Below are 26990 nucleotides of genomic sequence, written 5' to 3' on the forward strand. Positions count from 1 at the left end.
GGGCTTTGAGGACACGCAACAACGTGTCATGTTCGTGAGTACCAGGTACCAAGGAGTAGGACAAGTACATCTCAAACGGATCTGTAACTCAGATCCGTTTCACTAACAACAGAGGCTTTAGGACTGGTTAAGAGTTCTGAGAGGACATGCAAAGCATCATGGGAAGGCTCTGACAGTGCAGAGAGGACGACTACACACACACACACACCGCTTTTCACAGGCCTGTATGAAGCAGACAGAGTAGGAGAGGCTTCAAGTCTTCCACTCACCGCCTCTGCCCGGAGCAACTACACACACACACAACTCAGATAAAGAAAAGGCCAAAGAAAAACTCTTTTGTTTTCCGCTACCACTCTTCGTTCTTCTTACTTCCTCTACGCGCATCTGTAAACACTGGCGAGGAAGCGAATACAACGTGCCCCGGAGCTCGTTTACGTTCATTTCCTTTGTTGTCGTTTCTAGTCTACCTGGCACGAACCCTCCGTTTTCTGAACAACTGCTTTTAATTCTGCCAACGAACTAACTTACTAGTTATGATGAGGAACACAAAAACACAATTCCAACAACTCGACCTTTGGAAAAAGCTAACCGGAGCAAATATTGACATAGTTGTCGGCGGCAACGTTATAGCTTCAAAGGATTCCTTCACACCTCCCCGTCGACAGGCTCAGCAGACACAGGCTGAGAGACAGACGGAAATAAAGGGAAAATAAGACGGATCAAAGTGCATCGCCTTGGGCCTTGAAAACAACCGATGTACAAGATCACGACACGTTGAAACGCGCCGTATCGCAAGCTTGTATATTGGCTATTTTTTGCAGCGCAACAGAGTATTAAGTGTTGTCAGACGTAACTGAAGAGTCTACTCCACTGATCTTCATACAACTGAAACACTACACAGGGATGATTAAAGAGAGGCATGAGTGAGAAGACGTGGACGCGTCACAGTGAAGACCGACAGACCTCCAGAGAGGAGACACACACGGGGAGGCCATGGCCTGTGGACCTCCCAGACAGCACACACACACAAGGCATTCTGCTGCGGCACTGTGTGTGTGCGTGTGCATGTGTGTAAGAGCGCGGGGGCAGAGGCAAAAAAGGAGGGGGAGGGCATTCCACACACACACACACACACACACACACACACACACACACACACACACACACACACACACACACAGCTTGCCCCAGGGCTTTCTGGGTAATTACAGAGGAGGCGAGCAGTGTTCCAATGCGGTAGCACACGCTGAAGACACCAATAACTCTTCCAACACTCAACCACCGCCACTGTGTTGTGATGTGATATGTGTGTGTGTGTGTGTGTGTGTGTGTGTGTGTGTGTGTGTGTGTGTGTGCGACTTCTGATCACCTGGTGTCTTATGAGCACACTATCTTCAGTTGTGTAAAGTAACTAAGTGCATTTACTTAAGTACTGCACTTAAGTCCAATTCTGAGGTATTTGTACTTTACTTGAGTAAAGCTAGAGGCGTAAAAGTCTTCTCTTATGGGGGGTCCTATTTTCAAATGGGGGTCCGCAGGCTAATGAGTATCCTTTTGGGGGTCCTTGACATGAAAAGGTCTGGGAACCCCTGCATTAACCACTTCAGCCGAGCCCTATACATTTTAACCATTTGAAAATAGCCGATCTACAAGCTTGTAGATCGGCTATTTTCAAAAGATTTTTATACATTTGAAAACTTTCACTTTTGGTATTTGGTACATTTTGATGCCAATACATTTGAACTTTCTATATTGCAGTATTGATACTTTTACTTAAGTAAAAGTACTTTATCTACCACTGCTAGACTAGGTGGTATCTATTTTTACATACTTCCCCGGGGTATATAATGGTATACACGTATACTGTATAATGACACAGGTATGGTTAAAAATCACACCTGTGTGAAGTGAGGGACACATCATCATCATCATCAATCATCATCATATACATCATCTCATTTCAGCCAATCACAATTTGTGTCCTCACTTTTGTCTTCAATGTTTGTGTTAGGACAATGTTAGTGTTTGCACTGCAAACCAACAATACTGGACATAGGAGGGTCATGTTTAGAGTCCTTTTTACCGTCACTATACAAGCCCCAATAGTGATTGTAAGCCAGGTTTAGCACCTGGCAAAAAAACAAAATTTGAACTGCTGGTGACAGAGGATAGATACTGTGGCATGTCTAGCCTATACAGAGTGTGTGTCTTAAAACAATATTGTTCTCAAACCATTACATTTCAAAGTCTTCCCTTAACTCTGACAGTATACAAATGAAACTAACTAACTATTTAGTTGTATACCGTCAGAGTTACAGACATGGTTTTAAATAGATATAGTGAAGGAGATAAGAGGCCTTCTTCTTCTACCGTACCATGTCCTTGCTGGAGGATACAAAGACACAGCCATAGTGATACATCAGTGAGCTGAACAGAGGGGGTGTGTGGGTGGTGGTGACAGACTCTGGTAATAAACTGCTTTTGTAGTCGGAAGAAGAATTTGTCTGAAAGTTCTATGTGGCTCAAGGTTTCCACTCCATAGCTATAGGAGTCTGTATTTAGTTTAAAGTTACGGAAAATCATACCATGTCGGTCAGGTGGAAACCAAAATTCAAAAATGTCAAGAGTGATTTTTATTGTTATCCCACGATTTTTCTGCCCAGGTGTTTTCTACCAGTGCCAATTGCGTAAGCTGTAATCCTGGGCACTGCTCTCCCTCTGCCAACCTAGCGAGAGCCCCGAACTGAGCTTCCTTCAATGCATGAAGGATGAGCAGGCCACTTCTTTTCACACTTTTCAAAAATAGCAGACCTACAAGCTTGTAGCGCGCCACTCGGTGGCGCGCTATGAGCTTGTAGATCTGCTATTTGTCAATAGCTAAAATATAGCATAATGCTTAGTTAAAACACCAAAAGGGGCTCTCCCGCCCAAAATGGGTTAATGCTTTTGTGTGACACTGTAGTGTAGTCAAGTAGGGCATGAATTCATTCATGAAAAAAACTGTTTAAAAAAACTGTTAAAAAACTGTTAAAATATGGAGATGAGAGGTTACTGCCCGACAGCAACGACATATTCAGATTTCACGTATACTGAGCCCCACATGGGGATGGCTTCACACAACATGGGATCTGTGGCCAGCCTGTGTGACGTCACGTCACGCAAGGTTTCAGTCCAATCCGAGCCCTGTTGACTTCCATTCTGAAATGGAAAGCTAAATACAATTTCACAAAAATATACATGCTTCTGTGGCCTACTGGCAATGTGCACATGAAATATGGCGCAGATGGGTCTAGTGGTTTGTGAGATTCACAGACAAACACACACAATGGGTAAACGTAAACAAAAAGTCAGATGTCGGTGCGTGCTCCTTGTTGAAAGGGGATTCACGCTCACAGTCATATCATTAAACAAACACTGCTACGTGCTGCCACACATTCAGGTCACGCACCTGCATTGATTTCCTCTTGACCTTTGTGACACATGCACATTGCACACTTCAGTCAGCAACACTCGATGTCATGTATATTAGATTTAACCAGTTATTGCAACAAGTAAATACGAGAGCTGGCCTGAAGCAAGACAGTGAATTCAATTGAGCCTGTATGCAAACAGTCCTGTTCAATATCACCGTTGAGCCATGAGCCAATACTCTATTCAAAACGAGAGAGCATCTTTGTCATTTTAAATTTCTTTGGCAATTCAATAATAGTGAAAATGTGTACAAATGTTTGAATAGGGCCTATATATAATTTAAGCAAACATTTTTACTTAAAATCTTTGATTCTGGGGGTCGCTGGAACAAAATATTTTCAGATGGGGGTCAGTACGTGGCTCTGTTGCACTTCACTATGTAATGTGCTCTAAATCAGCACTTAAAGTTTCTGAAATACACATTAAAACTCCCGACTGATTCGACTAGATAAATCCTGAGTCTGGGACAGCCCTTAGCACCACTGCTTAGGGCTAGACAAATACGTTTTTCCGAAAACTGTTATGATTTAGAACATACATGGGAAACAGGCGGCCCGGGGGCCACACACGGCCCTCACCTTCACTTAATGTGGCCCTCAGGTTAATATCAGAATCAATCTGAGAGAGAGAGAGAGAGAGAGAGAACCTTACGGGTTCATTCTGTTCCTCATTCTATTCTTTTACCTGGGGACGCACGGGAACCCCCTCAAGGAACCCTGTGGGGTGCCCCGGAAAGCTATCGAGAACCACAGGACGTCCATACATGCATAACTGTGAGCTAAACGAACAGTTCCCAGGCTCCAGCCGTCGATGGAATGGGAGAGGTAAGTGGCTAAAAACAATAAAAATGACGATTATGATAATAACGTGAATGTCCGGAGGGTTCGAGTGCTGTTCAAATAATGAACGTGAGCTCTTCAAAAACAAACAGAGCAATAACAATGACATCATCTGCACTAAAAGCAGTCGCATCGAGGCTCTGTTTGTTTGGACAAGACCAGACACCCATCTGTCTGCCTGTCACCTCTAGTGTGCCAACTAACACTTCAATTCAATGGAGCTTTATTGGCATGAGAAAACATACGTTTACATTGCCAAAGCAAGTGTAACTAAGAATATAATAAACACTGTTGAAAATCGGGTAAAGTATATAGTTGGAGGGATTTGGAGCATTTTGTAAACACAAATATTGTGGTATAAAGCTTTTTTGGAACAAATAGCAATGTTTTGCAGTCACTTTGGGACTAATAGCGGCACATCACTGGCTGGCAGGCACGCTGGCTGGCTGGTGTGTGTGTGTGTGTGTGTGTGTGTGTGTGTGTGTGTGAGAGAGACACGCACACACACGATTTTGACATTTCTTTCTGACATGTATAAAGCTTTTTTGGAACAAATAGCAATGTTTTGCAGTCACTTTGGGACTAATAGCGGCACATCACTGGCTGGCAGGCACGCTGGCTGGCTGGCTGGTGTGTGTGTGTGTGTGTGTGTGTGTGTGTGTGTGTGTGTGTTTTTGACATTTCTTTCTGACATGCGTCAGGCTCAGACACATATAGGGCTGATCAATGCACAGCCTCAACTTGCCCAGTGTGATCGCCTCACTTGCAGGTCGAAGTTGTCATTGTGGGGTGTTAGGTGTGTGATATATTTTCATGGATCTTAATATCTTAGCAACAGCAAGATGCATCCACCACATAGTTCCATCCACCATCCATTGTTCCATCCAATTTTGTCTGTTATCAGATGAAATCTTTTTTTATGTGGGAAAGGGTACATCTCCTTGTGCTGCAGGGAGCGCTGAGCCTGTGTGAATGGTCCGTCTCCGTCTGTTTCTCTCTCTCGTTTTTTTTTTATCTATTTATTGTTTTTTTTTTTTTTTTTTTAAGATATTTTTTTTGCGGCTTACGCCTTTTATTGATTTTTGAAGGGACAGACAGTAGGCTGACAGGAAACGGGAGAGAGATGGGGGGATGACATGCAGTAAAGGCCGTGTCGGGTCCGGGAGTCGGACCCGCGGCACACTGCGACTGGATTACCAGTCCGGTGCCCAGACCGTTACGCTACGGCCTGGGCCTCTATTTATTGTTTTATAAAAATCTTTCTCCTCTTCAAACAACGCAGCATTTTCCTGACTGCTACATGAGGGTACAGACTGCTGCTGCGCCTGTTGTGCGGGTTTCTCTCTGCAGTAATAGTTTGTGGCTGATGTGTTGCCCGTGCCGCTGCAACATTTATGCGGCGCTGCTAGTCTCATGCTGCCCGTAGGGGCGCACGATATGCACATTTTCAGTGCAAAAACTCCTCTAGTCCCGAAACCGTCCCAGCTGAGATCAATTTAAGTCCCAAATAGATATTTTATAGTCCCCAGGAAGTAGGGACCCCCTTAGTCTGGAGCCCTGACCGTCACACACACATTCTTCAGCTTTAAAATAAGTCAGATCGCTGAATAAACTATTTGCTCTTTTTATAGGACAGAAATGTTATGAATGCAAATGTACCTGTCAATTTCTTACAGAAAAGAGCTGATCTACAAAGCATTGTTTAGCTTTGTTGGAGACCTATAGCCGTCATTGATCCAGGCGACGTCGTCTGCGTTAATCGATGGCGTCTGAAAGGACCTTTAGGCCTACTCAAAAAATAAATAATAATTTATATTGTGAAGAACCACAAACAATCCTCAAATTCTACTAAACTTCCTGGATATTTGGTGCTCACAAGTACATACAATTTGCCCTTCTGTTACAACTCGCAATTTACACACACACACACACACACACACACACACACACACGCTGGGTGTGTTGATGAAACATGAATAATCAAAGGATTCACCTGCTGCCGTAATATCCAGACAGCGAGGGAAAGTGCTTAACTTCACTGATCAAACAGAAAACATTCTCTTTTGAAATGAGCTGCCAAGGCAGGTTGGTTAATGTTTTGAGGGGGAGAGATAGAGATACCACCAGGTGAATGCCTCCCGACAGCCGGGCGGTAACTCAGAGACCCTACCATAGAGCTATAAATAATAGAGACATCCACTTGCACCGAGTTGCTCACCCAACGCATGAGGCGTCTTCTCCACTTCTTCCGGGTTGGGAAAGTGGTTGGCTATACTTGCCGAACTGCTATATATTTTTGTATTTGAATCCTGAAAAGTAACTAAATAAATATGCAATTTCTTTTTAAGTTGAGAGAATTTGAGATTTTTGGAAAATGTATGACATGCCTAAAATAGTTTATGCCAGTGTTATGCCAAGTGGATAATTTAACTAATGCCCATGCCAGGACTGTGTGTGTGTGTGACTGTGTGTGTGTGTGTGTGTGTGTGTGTGTGTGTGTGTGTGTGTGTGTGTGTGTGTGTGTGTGTGTGTGTGTGTGTGTGTGTGTGTGTGTGTGTGTGCGTGCGTGTGTCATCTCCTGCTGGCAGTCCTCGTTGCCACTGTACGGTGGGGACAAAACACAGATTCTGTCAAGAGCGGACAGCGGAGCTCCCAAACGACCCGCATTATAAATCACAAGACTCAAAGCTGTATTTTGCGTGTCTTAAGTAGCAGGTCTTATTACTTAACTTAAGACCTGGAGGCGTGGGCAATGCTCTTTGGCCACTCAGAATAGCCAAATGGCATTGATCACGCCTCCAGGTCTTAAGTTAAGTAATAAGACCTGGTACTTCAGACACGCAAAATACAGCCCAAAGAGAACACACACCGGCAACTCTGAATATAAAACACATATGTCAGTGTCCTGATACTGCAATTTTAATGCTGCATGCAAGTTTAGTTCACCTTACATGCACCCCAAGTAACCACCGTTTAAAAATGATGACTACTTCACAGAGAAGTTGAAAGTGATTTCTTTTCACCCCCAGGGTCATTTTCAGTCACGTTTATTTCCTCAAGTAGTAATATAAGGCCTATATCAGCAAAGTGCGTCACCCCCAGGAAAGACCTTTCCACATAATTACATGAAATTAAGGCTTTGAACAGGCCAACATTCAAGAGGAAATCGCCATGTAGCAGCGGACATTCAAAATTAAAAAGGGAGGATATTTTCCCTTCTCAAAAAATTTTAGATGATTTCATGCAGAGAAAGAAACGGTGGTATGGGTCCTTGAGTCTGCCACCGGGATTGTGTAAATGTCAGCTCAGCAAGGAATACAACCGCCGGAGCAGAGATTCCTCAGCGCTGCTCCTTGACACCAGGGAGTATAAGACTTGGTAGACAAACCACTGCTGCTGGCCAACAGCCAGACACAGTGTGCTCTGTATTCATGCCACCTGAGTAATGGGTCAAACCCAGAGTTACCAGGGTTGGATTTTCACTATTTGTTGCACAACTTATTATACACGGCTAAAAGCCTGATTTATACTTAACTTTATACTCAAGTTACACGACGCGTTGGCAGCTTGTATAGATCTGTTATCAACACTGGCACGCAACCAAGTATAACTGAGGCTTTAAGTCACTGGGTCTCAACGTCGTTTCCGGGGACCACCAGGGTCCGAGATCTGAATGGCCCCTTACGGGTCTGTAACTCTGACAGTACGTTTTAAACAGCGGGTGAGCATCGGCCGACACATCGCCCAATCACCCGAAAAGATGAATTATTTTTATCTTTTCGGGCGACGTTGCTCCGCACACTGTTCGACCATCGCCTGTTCGCCGGTATTCGCCAGGTCCCATAGACAAATAATGCATTCCTGTTCAAATGTACTGTGAGAGAGTGCGTGTGGAACCAAATGGACCCGTTAATTTACCACTGAGAATATTACATTGAAATTAAAGAGATTCAAAACATGGTATCAGATGGGGGTCCGTGGTCTAATCAATGCATGTCAAATTTGGTACTCAAAATTCTAAGGATTCAGAGCCACTGGCTTTAGTTTGCGCATGCGTGCGTGCATGCATGCATGCATGTCTGCGTGTGCACGTTTGTGTGGTGTTTTGTTTTAGAAATTGAACCCTGCCCACTACACAGGCCTAGGACTAGCGGACCATTTCATGGGTGGTTACCTTTGGTGGGAGAGATTATTTAAAGAGGTGCACAAAAGCCTATTCAGATGGTCAAAAGGTGCCATTTACAGTGAGCATTCTCCATCCTGGTAGCTGTAACCAGGCTAGCCAAACACCCTGAGTGCAGAGAGAATATACTTGTTGGTTTATTGGCTGTGAAAATAAGAGCTGCGTGCGTGCGTGCGTGCGTGCGGAGCCAAAACATTGGGCTCTCATTGAAAAGAGAGCAGGTTGTTTTCACCGAAGGTTCAGCAGCTACTCCACTGAAGTGAATGTTCCCAGACACTAAAGTCTCACTTTGGACACCATGTTAACCATGCCAACTCACGCTCGCTTGCACGCACACAGGCGCACACACACACACGCGCACACACACACACACACACAGCCAGAGGCGGTCCCCGGGGTAAGAGGCCCTTCCTGTTTTCCAATCCCCTCTAAGACCCTGTCTGTTGATAAGGCTGACGGACTGACTGCGGAGGCCTGTTGGTCATCCACGCTCTGATGACTAATTAAAAAGGATTACAGCGTGCCTATAAATCTATGTGACAGACTTTGTGTGGCTAATTAAACTGTACAAGGTGCATATACAATCTTTTCAAGGATTGATATGTGATCTATGTGGGTGGGGGCTGGGGGGGGAGAGACGGCCTCATCTGTGAAGCCATGTGTTGTTCAGACAGATGGCACACTATAGTGTACAGGTTCTGAAAGTGTGTGTGGGAGGGAGGGGCGATTGGAAAGGAAATTATCTATTAAATTAAATTAAAACTCAGATTTTAATAGAAGATTATTGAGACAAATGAACCACTCTCCACCTGGTGTCCCTATTTTTGGGCATGACATTATTGTCTAAATCCTTCTAGCATTGGCAAAACCTTTCAAAAGTAGCATATCAAAAAGCACATTTCACAATAGGGGGCCAGAAACTATGGCTAGTTGGAACAACCCTCCACTCGAGTCCTTCAACCATTTATTTGTTCAACGAAACAGGAACTAAATTGTCCATTCTCGGCATCCCTCCTCCACACACATTCCTAATGTCTCAGATTCCCCCTTAAAAACAACACAAGGGGGGAGGGATTACCATGCGTTTGGCGATGGTGCGTTTGTGTGTGTGTGTGTGTGTGTGTGTGTGTGTGTGCGTGTGTGTGTGTGTGTGTGTGGGGGGGGGGGGGGGGGGGGGGTATTTACCTTGGTGCATGAGGGGGGACCCCAGTGAAAAGGCACAGGTGTAGCTTGGGATTAAAGATCAGGTTGGGAGGAGACTGGGGGAGAAAAGGGTGAAACCGGGGGGAGCAGACAAAAGGAGTGAGAGAAAAGCTCCTCCTGTCCTGTGGCTGAGAAGAAATGCTTGAGTTGAGGCTAATTACAGAGGCTCCGACGCCAGGAATGTGGAGTCAGCTTTGAGGGACTGGTCACACCTGGCCTTCCCGAGGAGCAGGCAAACGAGTAAACAGTGGGAGTGGAGTGGACAGACGATAACATGGCTCTGAATGGAAGACATTCCCTTCCGCTGCTCTCCTCACCACAATGGAAGCTCTGATGTCACACAGCAGGTGACACTTCCAACCTGGCGGCAACATTTTATAAATGTTGTTGTTATGGGTGGAAAGTGTCCAGAAGATTGTCCCAAAAGAGATGTCAATTGTCTTTGTGTAACCCACCTCTAACCAGTACCACTGCAGATCCACAACTAATAATACCAAATGGTATTGTATACAAGTAAGACGCGCAAACGCGTGAAGCGAACGCAGCTCGTGTGTGTGTGGTTGTGTGTGTGTGTGCTACAGCTGCGCCCTGTGTGTGTGTGTGTGTGTGTGTGTGTGTGTGCGTGCGTGCGTGCGTGCCACAGCTGCGCCCTCTGGTGGCGGGCCGGTGGTGTAACAGCGTGACACCACACAGCGTGACACACACACACACACAGACACTCAGCCCCTGCTGTCATAGTAAGTGGCTCACTGCGTTCGCAATTATAGAGTCACCTTTAAAACGAGGCACAGCTTCGGGTGTTTGTGGAATGAGCAACACAGCTATAGTGTGGGTAGCTTTTGCTAAACCTTTTTTTTTGTCAGAATCCCCTGCAATATTTTTCCGTTGGTATTCACCCTTGTTTTCAGTTGCTTGGTGGATTGGATGCACTCTCTCACAGTAATAAAGGAAAAAACTGTGCATATATAGTGTCAGGGGCATCAATTCAGTAGTGTGTGGAAGACCCGTATTGAGCTGTGTTGCTCATTCCACAAATACCCAATCCTTACAACCTGTACATCGTTATAAAGGTGACTAACGACAATATTTATCTAAAATATGATACCAATTGGCATTATTAAATGGGAGAAAAAATCGACCGAAGTTGCGTTTCCGAACTTTTTTGTGCCACACAGATTGGTGAAAATAGCATTGTATTGACTAAAACAATTTCCGGATTGCAGCTGTAAAGTAACCAATGCTCAGGATTTTATGGTGCATTTCTTATGCCCTTAGGAGTTGGCTGCCTTGCTACATAGCCGGCATAGAAGGTGGAAACCTTGACTCCAGACCTTTAAGTACTTATTGTGTGTTTGTGGGAGTTATGGGCAAGCCAGTGTGAGGGATCCATTCACTTCAATTATCAAGACAGCCCAAACTGTTTTGGGACACTTTGTATGCAGGAAATGAGGGGGAGAAAGACAAACTGGTGTATGCTAACCAGCAAGGAAATGAGGCTCGATAGATGAGGCATAAACAGCAACGATGACTACTAACAGTACTATACACCATCTCTATAGTCATTTGATCAACATGGATCTCTCGGATTGTCCAGATCCTATCCCGATAGGCTATAAGATCGCCATCCAAAGTTTTGGATTGGTCCGTTTTGAACAAAATGCCTCAAATCATGAACACAGCGTTCGATTTCCGTGGACAAACTCTCACATTCCTAGTAGGCAGAGGCCATTAATGCCTGAGGCTGATTTGGAGAAAAAAAGTGCAGGGCGCTATAACAGATTTGTGTTTTTGAGGGGCCCCTCCTATATACAGCTTTTGTCTCCACAAAATGTCCGCAACACAAACATCAAATGACAATGAAGGGAACATTTACGCCATCTTGTCCCCACACGTCTCATATTTGCCATCAACAATGAACGGAGAAATTGTCCCCCAAATATGACGTCAATTTGTGTCAACAGGCATTCTGATTAGCCAGTATGAGATGATGCACGATGTACGATGATATAAGAGCGCCCCTCACTTCACGCGGGTGGTTTTACCTATAACTGCACCGATCTGTGTAAAACGTTGTATGCACAGCACACTTATATTATTTACTCCTTCGGATTCTATTAACTCTTTAGAAGCGTTAACCCATTTTGGGCAGGAACCCTTTTTGGTGTTTTAAGCATTATGTTATACTTTAGTACAGGGGTCTGCAACCTTTTTTAAATGAAGTGCCATGTTTTCATTTTCTAGATCGTCAGTGTGCCATATCAACATTAATTAATTTTAATGACACCACAGGAAAAATTCCAACTTATTTTGATTGTCAACAAATATAAAGTTTTTCCTTCTTTTTAAATATTTTCTTTCACGTTGTTATAATGATCATTAGACTCAGGGCAGAGTTAAGTTTTAATGAATGCAGAATGCAGGATGTAATTTACACACTCATGTGAGGGATTTTTTTGACTGCATTTTTTTTAAAAGTTTATTTAAAACCAAAAATACTCTCACACACTTGCCAGTGTGCCAGTGATCACCCTCCTTTGTGCCAATGTTGGCACTGGTGCCTAAGGTTGCCTACCCCTGCTTTAGTATAAGTTATGAGTGGCAAAAAACTACTTTCTGGCCATTCATCCAAACAGAAAAGTCCTGTCGGATTGCATTAAACAATGTTAAACTCACCAACATTGCAGCTGTACGAAAAGCTTGAATTATCCTCTATCTGTAAAGTTTTTGTTTAATAAAAATCCACCATAGAAACGTTATGAGCTACTTTCTGTCAATAAATGCCCTGCATTTGATTATTTTTCTAAGTGTCAGAGTTTGGAAGTGCTTGTTTTCAATAACACAAAATTTTGCTGCCTCTACATTATGTGACATTTAGAAACAGGTGGTACGCAGGACGGTTGAGTGATTTCCAACGAGCGCTTCCAAACTCCAACCCTCCATGCTGCTCAATGTTTTGCCACTCAAGTCTAGATGAGGGGGGCGTGTCCTGATGGGAAAATCATGCATGTGCATACTCTCCATAGAAAAATAGCAGATCTACAAGTTTGTAGGTCTGCTATTTTTGAAAAACATTTTTAACTCAAAGCTTTGCTTCTGGGAGGGGGGTCCCTGGAACAACATATTTTGAGATGGGGATTGGAGGCCAAATACATATAATTCTAGGGGTCCTTGACATTAAATAGTTTGAGAACCACTGACATAGAAACAGAGGTTTATCAGAAAACTCATGATTTCGAAGACATTTGTAGAATCGTCCTCAGGTCTAAATGGGTTAATATTCCAAAGGAGATGCTTGGTTAAGTCAGAAATGAGGACAGAACCACGGCACTCTGATCCAAACCATGGACAGCGCTGTGGATTCAGAGAGAATAGCAAGGTTTGTCAGGGAGTAAACAAGGAAGTGAACGGCTGCACGCATGCAGAGCATAACATGTCCGGGAGAGCTGCACAATGCGTTGCCTAGCAACGGCCCTATGAAAAAATGGAATACAGCGATCCCGTTTTATATCATTAATTAAAAAGGACCTAAAGACGTGTATATAAACGTCCAAGGCACATCCCGGTTTGAGAAGAGAAGACACGTCTTTAGAATCATAGGTGTTAAAAGTTCTCGCAAATCGGTGCACATGATCTCTATAGTCATGTGAACAACACGGATCTGTGAAGAGTTTTCATATTCCATCCTGATTGGATACGATTGATCTAAAGTTTGCACGACCGGCCTGTTGAGAACAAAATGCTGCAAATCATGAACGCAGCGGTGAAACTGTGCCCTACTTGACAATTTTCAAATCAGCCTCATGGTGGTGCTATAAGAGGCCAAGTCACGTTTTACCTATAACTGCACAAATCTGCGTAAAGGTTTGTATGCACACTTCCTATAGGCCAACGAAAAACATCTGGCCTGCATTTCTCAAATCTGTCTTTTATAGCATCACTAGGAGGCCGACTTGTGTGAAAGATTAGTCCTTAGATTTTATCCAAAATGTTATGCAAATCTGTACACATGATCTTTATAGTCATGGGATAAAGACAGATCTGTGCGATGTTGTTTTAATATTATATCATGGTTGGCTAAGAATAAGATTGACATCTAAAGTTTGCAAGCGTGGCACTTTTTGAACAAAATGCTTCAAATCATATTATGTTTGTCTTTGAAATGTAGTAGAGTGAATGTCATAAGTATGACCAATAATACAAATACTCAAGTTAAGTATAGAGTAGGCCTACTAAAGTAAATGTACTTTATTACTGTCCACTGCTGGTTACTGTCCACCACTCATATCCTGCTATGAATATGACTGTAGTAGTGTACGGCCAAGCTATTGAACACGGTGATAAATCTCATTCAAAGACTGGAATTAAAGAATTTCTTATCAAAGCCTTGGAAACAAAATACCACAATTAACACTTAAAATCTAGCTTTGATTAAAAAGCTTTGGTATGATGAAATGGGACTTATTTAGGCATCTCTTTTCTCCCGAGATTTAACTTGTTTATGTGTCAAATTCTTTTTCAAGTCTGTTTTGACATGTGAATGTTGTTTCTGGACGAAAACAGACATGAATAATATTACACAGAGACTGATTACACTCAGAGTCAAATAAATTTGGTGGGTTTTTACAGAGTATTCCTGCTCTTTTATTGCCAAGCATATGCTTTTTATCAGCTAAAGTTTAAGTTCTCAAAAAGATAAATCACACAGCCTTGAGCGTGCTTCCACAATATCCTTGAGGACACAAGATAATGAACTCCCCAGGTCTCTTCCTTCCTCCTTTCCAGGGATTTAGCAATGGAGGTGATGCTGTATACGTTAAGAAGATTGCCAGGTTTGGGGTTCAATAACCAGTGAGAAGGCCTGTTATTTAGAATCAATAAGCTCAGGACTGGAGGATTACTCTCTTATTGAATAGTTTCAACCCAAATCTTCAGTATTGCCAATTTGCCACCAAGTGCATTAAAAGCTATCTACAGTATTCTCTGCATAGGACAAAAAGTTCCCCTCGCTTGTTCTACTACTGTATTTAACAAAAAGTTTCAGTAAGGGATTTGAAAGGATTCCTGATGTATATGCGAATATAAATCTATACTATTTACTATTTTTTACAAACCCCTTAAGGTCCTTGGACACAATGGGCCCGATTCATCAAGCAAAATAACGCAGATTTTTATCACACCCGTGTGATATCATCGTACATCATCACGACGTAACATGTCTATTTTCTCAGACACTATGACGTAAAATTGTCCAGTTATTGTCAATGGGAATTTTGTGTATTCGCCTAGGTGAATATATAGTAAAGCTCCATACTATAAGGTACAGTAGGTCCTACCTTATAGTATGGAGCTAAAATGGGCGTGGATGTTCTATTACACCAGGCGACACCGGGTGAAACGCTTGGGAAAGAGGTGAAATGAACTACAGCCGCGATACGCACAGAATTATGAATTCAGTACAACACGTTTGGTGAATGGTACGTGAGATTGGGCGTACCGAACATACATCCTCTTTTTCACACCTGGGTGTAAATTGGTGACTTTTATTTTGTGTACGAGTATGAGTAATTCACCCGGAAATATATGTTTTCTGACTTGTTTTTTCTAACTAAGTTGTTTTTGTCATGACATGAATACACCTACACAGAACGCAATGGCGATAAAGCCACTTATTTGGATTTTGGAACAACGCTGATTTTTCAATAATTAAAGCCAGCATTAAGCTAGGAATGAGGCATCATCAACTAAATTATATAGATTTTATATAGATTTTATCTTTTATTTTGTAAACGCCTTAAAGGTCATAAGTGAAATGTGTAACACAACAGCTGCACCTCAGTTATGCACTTTTCTAAGTTTAGCGCCAGAAGAAGCAACTAAACTATCATTATAAAAGCCACAACAGCAGGTCAAATCACATCTGACTTCCACGTAACCAACAGGAGATAGCCAACGAGATGACAAAGGAGAGACAGGACATTTAAGGACAAGATGAGCCTTGGCGGAATTCACCCCTTTGTTAAGCCCTGAGGCCGATTCTACAATTGTCTTCTAAATCCTAACATGCTATATCAGCGATTCTCAAACCTTTTCTTGTAAAGGACCCCAAAAATTATATGTATATTTGGCTGCCGACCCCCATCTCAAAAGATTTAGTTCCTGGGACCCCCAAAGCAAAGATTTAAGAGTAAAAAACTATATATATCAGGGGTTTTCAACTTATGAACCAGGGACAACCACCCTGACTGAGAATCAACCTGGGGACCACTGTTGTGTTGGGAGGGGGGGATATGGATATGGTTATGGTCTTGGTGTGGGGGGAAATTAACCTTCCAGATTAAACTCATGATGTTGTTCATTGCAACCTGTATGAACATGTATGAACGAGCAGCGAGCAGACAGGACATTGATTGATTATGGGCACATTTAATCATTATGGTGACTCAACCAGGCAATCCGGTACAGTTCCTCTTGAGATTCTGTGGAAATTCTTCACGTCAGACAGTACTTCCCAGTAACCGACAACCCATTCTTGATCACCCATTCTTGAGATAAGGGACAAAACTTTTTTCAAACTAGATTTATTTTTATTTTTAAGATACATTCAAATCAAATAGATGTATTTGTAGACACAGGTCTCAACTACCAATCTTGAGAAGGAACAGCTTTTTCGCATAACATTTCTTTCTAAAATGGGACATTTATGCACTTAATACCTGATTCATGTCAACTCCGTCAGACACACTAAAATCCCTTTTAATTGAATTTGATAATTTCAACAATAATATAAAGTCCTCAGTTATCTTATAATGGCTTTCAGTAATCAAGTTAAGTAATACAATTATTTTAATATTGTTTTGTTCCAAGGGGCATTTTTGACAGCTACTGAAAGTTGGGTACCATACCAAGTGGCTATGGCCAAACTAGGGAGTCTATGGCCAAACTAGGGGTCAAACCCCTTGGGCTAAATTCGGCCATATATCCACTTGCCCAAATGTGCTGACCTCATTTTGTGATGACGGCTATGGCCGTTTTCAGCCCAAGGAGTGTTCTTCGTGCATAGCTAATGCTTGGAATGCATTCAGAATCATGAAAACTCCCTAGTTTGACATGTCACATGCTACTTAAAGCATAATGAACATTTTGCCTTATATAGGTTGTTGATGGTACCCCAACTTTCAGCAGCTGTCAAAAGTTCCCCTAGGGTGGTTGAATATAAAGCAATGTGGGATATGTTAGTAGACACCCTTCCAAACACATTGGTGAAGAAAATTCTTGATAAGGAATTTATTACCAGATTGTATTAATATCCCCTGACTAACTCATCTTCTAGACCACCTAGACCCGACTTCACCAACAGAGACCCGATTGACACCTAAACAACAAGTTTGGACAGCCCCACCAATTAGTGTTACGGAAAATAGCAAGTGTCTACCCTAGGCTCAGAGGGAGACACAGAACTTAGATGCGGCTCACATGTTGCACGACTCCTCAACAAGCTGCCACCAGAGATAAGAGCTGAATTCTGCCGCACAATGCTCTGCGGCCCAGGAGCAACCAACACCATGTTGGAGTTCTCTGAGTGGTTGAAGCACGAGTCCTAGCCATATAGCCTGTACAAAGGCAAACACCTTGAAGACCTGCTTGAGGTGAACAGTGAGCAGTGAACAGTGAGCAAAAGACTGAAGACAGAAGATCTGCCTTCAGGACTATCAGGCAGGATGTGCAGACACTGAAGGCATCAGTGTCGTTCTGTGTCCCCAGCATGTCAACCAAAGCAATGTTACCAAATCAAAGGAGCCTTCACCTCAAGTCACCTGGGGCTGAGCAATCGTATCCTGTATCTAGCCTCACAACTAAATACAGACACTTGGCCAGACTGCCGTTTGAAAGGGTCAAACCCTTCATCCTGATTGGGGAAGACCACCCCACCTAATCACACCAACCGAACAAGTGAGGTTGGGGCCTCCAGGTGGGCCAGCAGCCATCTGCACAAGACTGGGCTGGACCCTGCAGGAAAGCAATCTCCAGCCAAGACAATCTAAGTTGACTATAACAGAGCCCCAGAACACAGAGCTCATGAGAAGGATGGAGAAACACTGGCAGGAGGCCACCAAGATACAACACCACACTGCAGTGGACAGTCAAACTGTGCGTCTGTACCTGAAAGGGACAAGTCAAAGGCCAGAAAGCCCACCTCCTTTTAATGTCCTGTCAGTAGCAACTCAACCTGCACCTGAAATAAGCCCTGACCCCTCCCAGAGAAAGTTCATCCTTGAAAATGTAATGATTAGTCACCAGAATCAAGATCCTTGGTGGTCTAAAACTTGAGTTATTGGTAAAATAACAGCAGGTTGGTGGTCATTTTGAAAAACAATGGCTGCCATGTTCACAGGACAAATCTAAATAGTACCACTGTATTCCTCATCTTTTAAAATTTATTATTAGTCGCCAGAATCAAGATCCTAGGTGGTCTAAAACTTGAGTTATTGGTAAAATAACAGCAGGTTGGTGGTCATTTTGAAAAACAATGGCTGCCATGTTCACAGGACAAATCTAAATAGTACCACTGTATTCCTCATCTTTTAAAATTTATTATTAGTCGCCAGAATCAAGATCCTAGGTGGTCTAAAACTTGAGTTATTGTAAAATAACAGCAGGTGGCGGCCATTTTGAAAAACAATGGCTGCCATGGTCACAGGACAAATCTAAATAGTACCAAGTACCAATAACTGTGTGCCAAATTAGAATACGTCCCATTATTCAAAAACTATAATTTTATTGTTTTAGGAACACTTTTGTCAACTCAGTCAGATACATGTCAACTCCGTCAGACACAAAACCTGACGGAGTTGACGTCTGACGGAGTTGACAAAATGTCATTTGTTTTCATCTTAACCCTCTGTTGTAAACCTAACCCTAAACTAAAATAATAAACATTATTTTGGAATTCTTAACAAAGATCATAATAATGTCCTGACGGAGTTGACATGTAAAAGCTGTGACCTCATTGATATCAACATTGTTTGTTTAAAATATCAAACAATTGAATGCTTGTCAGACCAGGTGCTCCACTGTTGCAACAAATATAAACGGGACTTGGAAAAGGAGTCTTCAGGCTAAATCTGTCGACAATATTTTCTGATTAATTTAAGACTTTAAAAAAACCTGACGGAGTTGACGGGAGACATGGGACACACATTTGATATGAAATATCTAATGGAAAATTAAAATGAACTGTGTATATTGTTTGCTATGTTGTTGACAATCTACTTTAATTTAGTATGTATATTTATGTGATTGTGACAGTATTAGACACTTTTTTAGCAGTTTGAAATTGTGACCACTTGCTGGGGACAGGCTAAATACAGGCGTTTTTGGGTACAGTGCATGCTTTTAACTAATTCAGATGGCATATGAAAACAATTATAATGAAATTAATGGCATAATAATACACAACTGTATTACATTTAACTTTGCAAGTGCTTTAATTTTTATGAATTCATTTATTTTTAACATAAATAAGGCTCTTATGTGTGGGACATGTTTTTTCCACTTTTGTCCCTCATCTCAAGAATGAGTGATATATATATATATATATATATATATATATATTTGCAAAATGTTCACAAATAGCAAACCTACAAGCTCATAGATCACAAAAAGTGACATGCTATGAGACTGATCTGACATGTTCATAGAAACAAGCCACTTTAACTGCTTTAACCAACATGCATCCTTTTTGGTTTGCAATTCAAATAAACCAACTAATCACCAACCAACTAACAGAGCTTAAGTGATTAACTTTCTCCATTGGCTGCTTATCTGTAACTGTCTGTAAGCCATGGTGAGTGGTCCCAGTATAAGGTATAGCAGAAGCTATACAGCCACTCTGCACTACTGTGAAGGACGGTGTCCCAAATCTTTTGACAGGGACGATTTGGGGGGGGGGGGGGGGGGTTAGGACTAGGACTAGGAGGGAGGCTCCGAAATAAGTCCTTCCAATGTCTTTCCCAGAGTGTCGTGGCCTCTCTCACCTCCCGCCTGGGACAGATTGTGGGAATGGGTCAATAGGAAGCCTTTTCATTATCAGCAGCAGAGAGGCCAACATCTGGCCTGCTGGTGGGATCAGGGATAAAGGATAAAGACATCAACCAGAGGGGCCACGGGAGGCCCGGGGGTGGGGGCCTCCAAGGGGCCACAGCGAACCCATAGAAGCCGACCGGCCCTCTGTGATATAGAGTCAGCAGAGAACAAAAGGTGGGAGAAAGGGCTCTTGTAGTGACTGTTCGGAAACCGTCTTTCGACAATGAGCGATGTGGAAAAGACAGAAACAGATTAAGTGAATAACAAACCCACCCAGCGGTCTTCATCCTAAACAAACAGGCTATCATCGTCCTATGTGCTATTTCAGGTATAATGTGTGTATATTGCACGCTGCCAAAAGCCAGTAATTATTATTCATACACTCACATTCTTTTAAATGAATACAAACTGGAAAAACAACTGGATATCTCACAGACCCTTATTGTTTCTAACAAAACAAAAACAACCTGTTCAACTCCATAGACCCCCAATGGTCTATTAGTAGGCCCCCTCCTTTGTTTTGTATTCCACACCATTTAGCTGAAAACAGCCGATCTAGAAGCTCGCCACACGTGTGGCTCACAAAGTGCCAAATAGTTCAAGCTTAGGGCTAATTTGTACTCTCCATCACACAGGTGTCACGTACCAAAAAATAACATAGAAATGACACCCGTGTGAAGTGAGGGGCACAAATTTCTTTACACACTGAAAATTGTCGATTAATTGTCAATGGCAATTAAAGGTATATTCAGTGATTTCACTTAATTCAAATATCACTTATTTTTTTGTTTTGTTGTGATAATCCTCCCTACTATAGAGTGTGCTGGCCATATAAGGAGTTCCTCCCTGTCCCCAGTTAACCCCTGGGGGTCAAAAAACCTTAGGTTTCGTTTTTGACTCTCTATCCCGATTGGACGAAAGGCTGGGTCCCACAGCCAAAAACGAAACCTAAGGTTTTTTGAGTGAAATCACTGAATATACCTTTGATGTTTGTGTTAGGACAAAGTTTGCGCGCACACACACACACACACACACACACACAAACTGATCTTACCAAAAAAATCACACCCGTGTGAACTGAGTGGTGCAATTCCCCCCCCCCCCCCCCCCCCCCCCCCCCTCTCTCTCTCTCTCTCTCATTAGCAGGCAGCAGACACAGCACTATCGCTCTCTCAGTTTATGGCGCCCCCTACTGGTACTAATAAGTCAAATACTCGTGCTCATGACCACTGCCACATACGCAGGACATTGCTGGTTGTAGGAGTGGTTGCACCACTCAAAAATAACAGATTTACACGCTAAGATGGTTCGTTTTGCCTTTTGCGCACACGCACGCACGCACACACACCTTACCAAAGAAATAACAGATTTACACGCTAAGATGGTTCGTTTTGCCATGCCCCTTTCCCAACAGACAGTAGAAAAGGGAGAGTCGGTTCTCTCAACAGATTCCCATGAATTGCTTTCTGTGCTTCATTATGCAATAAGCTCAGTATCTGTGCAGCGCCCGCCTGCCTGCCTCTCTCCCCCACATGCAGCTGAGCCATAGCCAACACAAACCTGCGTAGGAGTACAACTCTTTCAAGGACCATTGCCACTTAAAGGCCTAATAACAGAATGTCTTAAGCATCATGATGCTTGTTCAAATAAGTATAATAATAATAATAACATTTTTGAGGTTCACTTTTTATTCAATCACGCAGTGGAATGTGAAAATTATAACCGAGATAAGCTTTACTTATCACACGGGTGGATGGAAGAGTTCAATGACTTTTAGTCACTTGAGGATGAGTCACGGCAGCAGGGGGTGGTAGGAAGATTTTTGTGCCTCTGCAATCTAATGTGTCCTCAGTGGCATCTGAAACCACAGACATTTCTGGGAAACGGTGACACTGGTCCATAAAAAAAAGGACTTAACAAGTTTGTGCAAAAGGCAGTGGGGTGGGAGGGGGGGTTGGGAGGGAGTTGTGTCAAGGATGGGAGGCAAGGTGTGGCCGTGAAGAACGGCAGCAAACAAAGCATATACGACATGGTGACTGCACTGATTTGAAACAGATTCACCGACGAGCAAGAAAAAACTCCACGCCGAGGGCTAGTTTCCACAAATTAAAAAGGATATCATGAATTGCAAATAAGTCACCTACACAAAAGAAAAAAAGCACTACAGTATCACAAGTTCAAGTTTTCAGCCACTTAATTGTCCAGTTGTCGGGTGACATGCAAAAGGCTTTGAAAGAACTAGGGATGGGCACCTGCCAAAGTGGGTCATAGATATATCCCAAAGGGAGGGCACACAGAAAGGCCAACCAACCTAACCTCCCAACCCCACCCCTGACTCTGCTGCCTTTTTTCTTCTTTTTTTTTACACAGACGCTCACACAATTGCGTGTGTAAAGAATCACCAATTCATTTTCAGGCCAGCTTATACTGTATTCATAAAAAGCATCCAGCTCAGGATATATGCAGTTATAGGATGAGCTGGCCTCGGGGCCAAACAAGTCCTGGTTGAAACACTATCTGGTTTGTAAGGCAAAGATAAAAAACAGGATTATTATTAAAAGAGCTGTGATGTGCTCATTCACGGCTCTGCGCCATTGTTTACAGTTAAAGCCCCAGACGTTCAACATGATAGTGTGAGATTGAGTGTCAAGTGGATTGAAAACATCTGTTGCTCACCTGACCCAACCAGCATCATTATAGGGTGGTGGCAGTGGTTTGTCCGTTTACTTTGTCTCATCTGCTTTTAACAACAACAAAAAAAAGGAGGAATATTTGGAGGGGAAAGAGATACATGAAAGGAACCACATAAAACTAAGATTTACTGTAACATGCCTCAGACATGGAAAATGTTTGAAGTTTCTTTACATCTGGGATGTCGGTGAAGTCACCCAACATTCCTGCATTGATCAAACACAGTATTTTGGGGTCTGAGTGACACAGCGTTATGACACGGCCAGCGCACCAACGCTCTGATGAATGATTAGAGCTCTCTGACTAAAGGTCGCTGCATCTGGAGAGGTATAGAGACCCAATAGCCATTTGTTAAAACCTCTCAAATATGCGAGACATTTTCATTTGATTATCCTCCAAGAGAGGAGTTTATGTTCTGTTCAAGGTCTGAGAGAGCCGTGTGCGTTACCAATTCCTCCCACAGCGTCCAGTGAGGGAGAAAAAAAACAATCTCTACTTCAAATGGAAGGGAAGCACATTTTCGGATTTGTCTGCCTGCCGTTACACATTTGCCCACGGACAATGAGCCGGCCGTACGGGAAGCCACAGAGCATTGAGCAACTCAGCAAACTTTGGATGATTCACACTCGCTATATACACTGTGTGTACTAACTACCGTGAGCAACTCCACGCCAATCACATTATTTTCTTTACCATCAAGTACTTTTCAGGGTCAGGGATACATCCTGCTGTTAAGTGCTTTGAATGTGGCACAAAACAATCAAACGCGTGCACAAAGATTCCTGGAAAAACCAAATCTCACATTCAGCGGAATTATTATTCTTGGGGAGGGCCGTGTAATGCAACACACTGCTTTAACAACTCGAGCTCTATTTGAATGTTTTCTAAAATAGCCAACCTACTCCCAGCTCCCAGGTCTCAACATGTGAGCCTGTAGATCGGTTATTTTGTGAAGAAAACAAAATGGTTTTGAGTCATTTTGTGAGCTTTTATTTGATATAGTAGGAAACACAGGGAGAGAGAGAGTGAGTGACATGCAGCAAATGATCCACCCGGCCAGTAATCGAACTGGGGACTCACTGCCAGACATTAGAGCCCATCACTAACCATCCGATCGCCCCAGGGTGAAAGTGGTTTTAACCACGGTCAGACAGCGACTGATTTAGGGGGACGAAACACATATCGCACCTCGACAAGAACCTCGACCTGTGCAATATCTACCCACCCCACCAACTGCCCTCCTCCGGCTGCTACAGTTCTTTATGAACCCCCCCCCCCCCTCCCCCATTGTTTGACGTCCCTGTTTAAACACTCTTCTTCCCACATGTGGCTCCTCTGGACCGTAAATTTCACATGGCAGCTGGAAGTCACAGTTCATCCAACTTTCCATAAATCTTGGAGATACTGTTGCGAGAGTCAGGATGAAAACCACATGGAGGAATGGAAAGAGAGAGAGAGAGAGAGAGAGACGCCTGCGAGTGGAACTGATAGGCTAAATCAGGAAGCAGAAAACCAAAGTGATCTAAGACGACTTGATTCAAATAACCCGAACCATCTGTAGGAGCGTTTTTACACATGCGAGACGGTAAAGCCGGACGCCCCTACGAGGCCTACTTCCCTAAAACCTTTGGGTCTTCAGAACTAACCCGTGGCTCCCTGCTGCTCCGGCGTGTCTTTGTCTTGGCGTGTCACCAATGATTGGCCCTGGCCGCCTCTTCTCTTTCAAGTCTAAATTAGCTGTTTTGGTTAGTGAAGCAGACGTCCAGATCAAAAAGGTCAGACATGCCCACTTAATCCTGGTAAATCTCCCCCCTTTACATCTCGCCAGCCTGTCAGCCCGCAGTGTGACGGTAACCATCACAGACACATGCCTTCAGCACCGTCAGTCGCCAGAGTGCCACGACTACCACGGTGTGTGATTGGGTTATTGCGTCCACCCAGGGACTGACATTTTCACGTTCCGATTTATACTTCGTCGTAGGACACTGGCAGGGACCGGAAATAGCCGATCTATAAGCTCATAATGTATGGTGCGTAGTGAGCTTATTATAGATCCGCTATTTTCTGTTCTGCGACACTGACACAGGAGCATAACTTAGCATAACTTATGTAGGTGTCTCTGACGTGTGGTAGTAGTGATTGTTGAAGACAGAAAACCCTCTCAGGTTTCAGACCATCACGAAGGAGATAGTGAAATGTTCCCCCAGTGAGTGATACTTGACACACTACCACTTTTAGAAGAATGCTAAAGGTGGCCCACTCACGTCTCTGGGAGTACTTGGGTCGTGAGTTGTGACTGAGGCTATGGAGTCAGTGGTGGGGTGCATATCTGTGGGGGAGACGGTGACCATGTATGCACTCTGGACACTCACAGGACCCGATCTTGCGTGCCGGGTAAGGCGGCACGCAAGATCAGATCCTGTAGTAAATACAACTCACAACCCGGGTGCATGCGTTTAGTTAGACAGTCAGACATACCTCACAGGAAGGCACGGGTGGATTTTAACCCGCAGCATGTTTTAGTTGTAACCGGGTGCAGTACTTAGTTTAGACAGTTTTTGGTTTAGACTACCGGTAGTCATTGGTTAGACCAGTCATTAGTCCTACAATGTCGGAAGCCACACGTAATTCTTAGCCTGCAGCATGGGTGATTTTTAACCTGCAGCACGGGTGATTTCTAACCTGCAGCTGTGCAGCATGGGGTGTGTCTGACTAATGACTGTAGGACTGTTGGTATTTCAAGGCAGCGGTTCCCAAACCTATTTGGCCATTCACCCCCTGTTATGTCCCGACCCAGCTGACGCATCCCCCACATGGAAATATAAGCTATGTAGAGACATATATTTCTTATTCATCCACATATATGAACCTGAATATGGCATATATAAGCAGCATAGGCTGTATTCTGCATATACTCGGCATAATATGTTAATATATTTAAAACTATAAATGCACTCTGTCGAGCTGCCAACTTGCGCTTTGCACACAAGCAGGCAATGTACATATGGCCTATATTGTGCGCAACCAGAGTACTGTTAGTACTGCTACTAACTAATGTTTTCTGTTCTAAATCCTTTAGACCCGTTATTGACCTTATACCAACCCTGAAACGTACCTTAGTTACGTCACCATCAACAGCCAAGACCACCATTCTTACCCCCCCCCCCACACACACACACACACACACACACACACACACGGCGGCCAACGCAGCCGATTACAGTACTTAGTTGCGCGCTCTGCTTGTGCAAGTAATAAAACTATAGCACCACCATTGGCCTTTTCATGTCGTGCACCCCCTAGAGGGCGCTCACACGCACCATAGTTTGAGAAACCACTGGTCTAGGGTAAGGCACGCAAGATAGGGTCCCGTGTGTGAGCTGCTATACTTGTTCATGTGGGAGTTACTGGTTCTGAGCTGCCCACAAACCTAACACATACGCTGAGTATGTGTCCTAGGTTTGTGGGCAGCTTCTCTTTAGGCTTTAGATAGGTGTGTAGGGGCTGTGTGTGTTGTGTGTGTCTTACATGTATTTTCAAAATGTACTTGAATGCACCATATGCTGTTAAAAACAAAGGCATGTTTAATACTGCACTATTAATTGTATTCATTTTCATGTGACAGGCAGCTGGTGTGTGTCCAAGACACATATGGGACAATTCTCCTTAACTCAAAAGGCTATCAAGCCTCATTGCCTCACAGACTTTGGAATTTGCTAAAGAAATGTTAGAAGTCACAATATTAGTGCCAAGTCAGAGTCAGACTAATAAAGAGAAAGCATTTACTCTTTTCATCCTGTAGTGTAGGCTACTTGTGGTGCCCATCTTAACACCCACGTGGAAAAGTAATCATAGTGCCAACATGGCAACATTTCTTAGATTTGTTGAGGAAAGCTTATTGATATCCTGGTGCAGGCCAAATGGGCATGCACAATGCAGAGTGATGTCATTGCTGTAAGACAGTGGCTGTCAAATTTGAACCTTCTTTTTGAGGGGACACAGGTTTAATGTTCGTTTTGTAAACACCATTGACAATGAAGGGACAATTTACGTTATAAAGTAACTCATAGTCATATTGTCTCTTAATGTTTGTGTTGGCACGGTTTGTTTTACATCACCTAATCAACATGAGTTAGACTTTAATATATGAATGCCCCTCACTTCACACAGGTGTGATTTTTTAGGGGCGCTAGCTAACAATGATGTTTGTTTAAGAAAACGCCATAGACAAAGATAAATCTAATGTTTGTTTTGAGGACTTAAACAAACATTAGCACCCTTTGCTTTAAAATTATGTTGTAATTGATGTTGTAAGATGATAAGAGCGCCCCTCACTTCACACGGGTGTGATTTTTAATCTTAAGGGACCTAATTTGATATGCATTAGACTATGGAACCCCATTTAATACGATTATTTATAGGACTTTTTACTCTGGGACCCAATTGAAGGACATTTTTATCGTGACTGACTGAGACATGACTTGGTATGTCCACAATCCCTTACTAGTATCTAGTGTATT

At 43.1% G+C, this 26990-nt stretch overlaps 1 protein-coding gene across 1 annotated transcript in view; it reads right to left on the reverse strand.

Moving 5' to 3' along the window:
- oafa (OAF homolog a) overlaps positions 1-26990 on the reverse strand; it is a 35806-nt gene that overhangs the window by 7699 nt on the left and 1117 nt on the right. The window lies entirely within an intron of this gene.

The sequence above is a fragment of the Protomyctophum parallelum genome (assembly GCF_964188405.1).
Source record: "Protomyctophum parallelum genome assembly, chromosome: 9".
Classification (NCBI taxonomy): Eukaryota; Metazoa; Chordata; class Actinopteri; order Myctophiformes; family Myctophidae; genus Protomyctophum; species Protomyctophum parallelum.